Below are 5,555 nucleotides of genomic sequence, written 5' to 3'. Positions count from 1 at the left end.
AATCCGTCCATTCGTACAGCCCTTAAACACAGTACCGTCTCTCTGCACCGTTTGCTTTACAGTGCACGGGGGGAGGGTGGGGACCACAGCCGGAGCTGTCGGGAGCCTGGGACCCCCGTGGCAGGGACCGACTGCAGGAAGCCCAAGGACCGCACCCGCAATCCACCGCAAACAGCAACTCCTTCGGCAGCTGTCCCCAAACACCCAGGACTGGATGCTTAACTGCCCGTTTTCCTCCTTTTCGCCCTCACTTCCAACTCAGGACCCACAGGACAGAGCCTTCACCGCAGCAACAGGAGGAAGCAGCCCCCCCATACACAGGGTGCTCCCGGGGGGTCAGCCCCCACCACAGCCTCCCGGGCCCCACAGCCTCCAGCCACGGCCCCGGACGTCTTGGGGCGTTTGCACCTGGAGCTTTTCTTCTTCGCTGTCTGCCTGGGAGCCTCTGCAAAGGCAGACGATGGCGCTGACCCCCCTGCTGCAGACGGGGGGTCAGTGGGTTCTGCCTGTCCCCGCCCCGGCGGGGCTGCCCTCAGTTCCACGGGGAGCCAGGAGCATCGCCCCTGCCTGACCGGCACCTGAGACTGCATGTGACGGTCCCACATGCACGAACACAAGTTCTGCTGCTCCTGCCTTCGGGGGCTGCTTCTGTTTGGGAACTTGGGCCTGTACAGTAATGTGTCCGTCTCTCAACACACACTCTGTGCTCGTAATCCCATATTATAAACGCCCGTGTGGGGCCACTAGATTCCTACGACGTGTAATACACCTGATTCATTTTATTAGATTCTCTCCTTTAATTCTTGCTTGTATTTTTATTTCTACTAATCTATGTGGATTCCAGTCTATCAGAAAGGCCAATACGCTATGAATGGAAATATAATCATGTAAGGATTAAATGCTTATTTTCAGTTTGTGCCATGTTCACATGGAAAACTCAGGAATTATTTCCTGATCACGCTGTTGTCTGTGCCTTACAAATCAAGGCGTAAAAATAAACAAGCAAACAAACAAAAAAACCACATGCTCATATTTTAGGAGCACTGTAATCACACAGAAAAGCCTGGGAGGGGGGAGAGAAGAGAGGCAGGGATGCGGGGAAGCAAAGACGAAGCAGTGCGATACTCAGGAGCCCGCTGCGCTGCCAGGAGAAACAGCTGGTCGCTGGCCCACACAGGACATTGCTGACCAGTGGAGAGCCAAGCCCACCTCAGACCAGAACATCAGGACAGAGACAGTGCGTGTCTCTGGCGCCTTCTCGTCGCCCATCTTTCATTGGTCGAGATTCTCCCTACTAGGGGTTACCATTTCAGCTCTTCTCATCTGAGCCGTGGGGACAGTGACCAGTGAAGCCAGACGGCACACTGGACTGCACCATATGGCAGCACGTCGTGCTTGCGCAGGAGCGGCGGGAGCAAGCAGAGCCTTGGCGGGTCTATCAGGCCGGAGCTACCTGCTGGAGTTTCAGGGTCCCCCATCCACATGCCCGCACTCACCTTGGGGGGGAGAAGGTCACACAGCCCACACTGCTTGTGGGGGACTGCACAGGGGCCGTGGTCTGGAGGTGGCAGCAAAAGCAGCAACTCTGTCCATAAACAAGGAGTCAAAAGCCCAAGACACGAAACCAAGAGACATGGGACCCTTATCTGTGTTACACGGGAAGATTCTGACAGCTGAAGTGCCAACACAATAAAACATCCTGAAAAAAAAATAAATAACCCTGCACACCTGCAACAAGAAAGCTGTGGTACCCCAGAATTTATGCTATTGGAATATACAGCCACCTGTCGTCCCAACAGAGTAGCAGATGAAATCCAAATATTTAATAACAGCAACCCCCAAACCATGTGTCTTCAGCTGGTGTCAGTACAGAGAAGCAGCAGTGAACATTAAGTCCATCTACCCCCTCAGAGTAAGGACTGAAGTTAGGCTGGCCAGGATTAAGACAAAATATAGAGAACGTAAGACCTTTTGAACGCCTGAAAGTAGTTAGTTTGAAGGAAAAGTTAACTATAGCCTTTGACATAGAAAGGTATTCCTACACACAGGATGAGGAAAGAGTTTCATTCAGGGAAGAGCCCTGCTAAATGAGCGGCCACAATGGTCACCTGTTTAACTGCATAGTATGAATATCAATATTTTAAGTAATACGTGTGTGTTATGAGAACTTAGAGAATCTCAATTGGAAAAGGATTACATAGTGAGTTTACAGGTCAGTCTCTGTTATGAATCAATCAGGTCCTGGAGCACATGTGCTCTTGTAAGTCCATCATCATCAAAAGTAGTCCTCAAGTATAGCAATAGGAGGACATCACAGCAGACACATGTGGGATATGCAACTATCTGCACAGCAGATTACTTTCCCTCTGTAATTCTCTAAGCCCCGTGGCATGTAGCACGGCAACGAGCTCGTTTGTGTTCAACGCAGTTTCAGATACAAGAAGGCCCTGCTGCCACCTCTGTCCCCTCCCCAGCCTCCAGGGAGGCCCTTCTCTCAGGCTTCATGGTTGACCTCCCCCAAAGGACATCGTGTACTTCACAAGAAACCACTGCCAAAAATAAGACCACAAGCCAGGCAAGTGCAGTCTGGTGCCTCTTGGCATGTCTGAGTTGAGCTGAGCTGGTGCCGTACTGATTAATGACTGAGGGACTGGATTTGTAACAGGATGACACAAACCACCATACACTTGCAGGTAGAAGGTGTGCGTTAAAATGCTAAGTATGGGAGTTACAGCCTCCTGTTGCTGGGAAGGTATCTCTCTCAGGACTGGTTTCCTCACTCAAACAAGGGAATTCGCAGGCTGCATTAGAATATGGAGCCAAGAGTTGTACCAAAACCCTCAACAGGAGGGGCTCAAGCAAGGTTGCAGCTGATTTCCCCTCTGCCTCACACTAGGATAAGAGGGGACACCTGGTGTGGCCGCTCTAAGGACCAGAGACTCAGACCCCTCCTTTCTTATTGTCTGCAGGGCGGAGGTGGCCCTGTGTCAGCTGATGGGAGGGAATCCTAAGGCTTGGAACACATACCCCCCTGTCTGATGGGCACAAGCAGTGTTGTGCTCAAGGGGGCCAGTACCAGCCCCAGAGCCAGCTCTTAACTTTTCAGCAATCACAGGAGTTGGTTGTGAAACACAGCCTTCATTAAAAATTCAATTACAGAAACTCACAACAATTTATATTAGAATCAAGGGCAACAGATAGTCAAAACTCAACCCTTCCAAATAACTATATTTTACTACTGTCTATGCTCTTACAGTTGGTTATTTACTCCCATTGCTAATGTATGCAAATATTCTATAATGATATGCTACTGCATATGTTTTCCTGACAGTGAAGAAACTTCACGTGGGTGGCGAGAAATCAATCACAGTGGGTGTATTTACACTACAGAAATTGGCAAACTCTGCAATTCAGGCCTCAATTGATCGTTTTGTTGATTCTCTAGACTAGCAGCTGGCCAACCAGCTCACACCTGTTTCAGTTCAGTCCTTAATCTAAGCATTCTTTACATTTTAAAATATAGGAGGAAGCAATAAAGAAAATGGGTCAACGACAGACTGCATGTAGATGGAAAACCTGAACTACATACTAGCAGGCCCTTTATAAGAAGTGTTCCTGAACTGATGGAAAATATTAATAATGCAAATGAACCTGAACAGCGTACTTGCGGGCTGTCAGCTGGATGACAGCTGGGCCTACAGAAGCAGCCTCATTCCTTGCCATGTGGCCCCTCTAGCTTCAAAGCCAGCAAGGGAGAAGATCCCATGTGTCGAATCCCTCCCATGCTTTGAGTCTCCTTGGCCAGGAAGCACCCAGTCCCTTCTAAGGGCGGCCCTGAATAGGTCAGGTCAGGCCAGGCCAGGCCTACTGAAGATAATCGCCCTTTGTTGAGGTCAGCTGTGTCATAGGCACGCTCTGATTACAAAGTGATAGCCTGTCATAGTTCTCGGTCCCCCCAATCAAAAGGATCAGTTACACATGGTCTTGGATCCCTGCAGTCATCCTTGAGTTCTTCCACTTAGGAGAGGAACCTCGCAGTTTCTGCCATATCCACCTCTTGTATTTACATTACGGAGAATTTAATGAGATCCTAGATATAAGCAGCACCTTATTACCATATTAAGTCTTGCGAGTTAAAAAGTTCTCCCAAGTCCAAAGCGTTACTGACCTCTACAGCCTTTCCAACTCATACACTTAAATCCTTGGTAACGGACTTCCCTTGCAGGTCCTAGTTCAGAATCCAGGAGGGAGGGAGGCCTTTGACCCCACTTTGGTTTTGTACTTCTTCCAAGTCACCCTGAAGAGATTACTGAGCCCAGCCATAGTATGGGGCCTAAGAGCAGGAGTAATACGGGAACCCCTCACCGGCTGTCTAGCAAATGCCCTTCCTTCCCTTTCTCAAATGCAAGACTTTCCATTCCTCCTTCCTTCCCTCCTCTCTATTCATTTCCCTCCCTGTCCCACTCCCCCTCTTTTCCTCTCCCTCTTCCTCCCTCTCTCCCCCTTTCTTTCCTTCCATTTCTTTTACTAACACACTTAGAAGCGCATTATGAAAGAACAAAGCCATCCAGAGTTTAGCAAGAGAGGGAGCAGCACCTTTACTCAGTTCTACACACTTGTTTCTTTGGTCCTTTGGGCTCGCTGCTCCGCCGTCTCTGGAGGTGATGGGCGCGCCCCTCTCAGCTCCGGGGTCCTGGGTCCCGGGGACTTCGTGTTAGGAGCCTGCTGCCTATTTGAGCACCTCTTTTTCCAGAGGGTCCGAAACCGGAACCGAACCGGACAGGGATTGAGCCGGGTCTGACTTAAAAAGGGGACTGGACCTCACTTCAGCTGGAGTGGGGCCAGTGTGAGGCCTCAGGTGAATAAAATTTTAAGGCTGAAAACAAGCAGGTTAAACATATCAAAGATAACCTTGAGTTACAGTGGCCACAGTGGAGCCACAGGTGAGGTTAACCATTTATGCGGCACCGTAGAGGAAAGGGGTCTCGGCCAAACACTCACCATAAAGGGAAGAGGGAAAATAAAATTATTTTTCCTCTTTACCGTTTTTCATGACAAGGTTGAGAGCCCGGGGACACCCCCCACTCATTCCAGAGCCTGAAAAGGGATTCTGGGAAAACTGGCAGATGCCAGCGTCAAAGGTCCATAAAAAATCAAGTTAAATCAACATATCACTAAAGTAGTAATTAGTAAGAGCTTATGGAGCACCCACCAAAAAGACAGTTGCAAATCAGCCCTGGTTAGATAATCTTCCTGGTAAACCCCTGCCATCTCCTAAAGGAAAGTGACCTTGCCTGGTGTAACTTCCTCCTTCCTGCTCCCCTCTGCCTGCAAGTCTTTCCTTTGCACAGCTCCTCAGGGCAACTTTCTATCTGCTAGATTGGATGCTGCCCCATTCAGGAATCATTGAAAAAAGCCAATATGATCTTCAAATTTTATTCAGTTGAATTCTGTTTTTTTAAAAGATGAAGCAAGTCAGTGGCCACTTCCTCTCCCTCCCCTCTCTGGGAACCCCTCAAGTCCCTCTGGCTCTTCTGCCTGCTTTCCACACTTGG

This window comes from Ailuropoda melanoleuca, chromosome 12, assembly GCF_002007445.2.
Source record: "Ailuropoda melanoleuca isolate Jingjing chromosome 12, ASM200744v2, whole genome shotgun sequence".
Taxonomy (NCBI): Eukaryota; Metazoa; Chordata; class Mammalia; order Carnivora; family Ursidae; genus Ailuropoda; species Ailuropoda melanoleuca.
The sequence above is the reverse complement of the archived record's forward strand: the minus strand, read 5'-3'. Positions refer to the sequence as shown.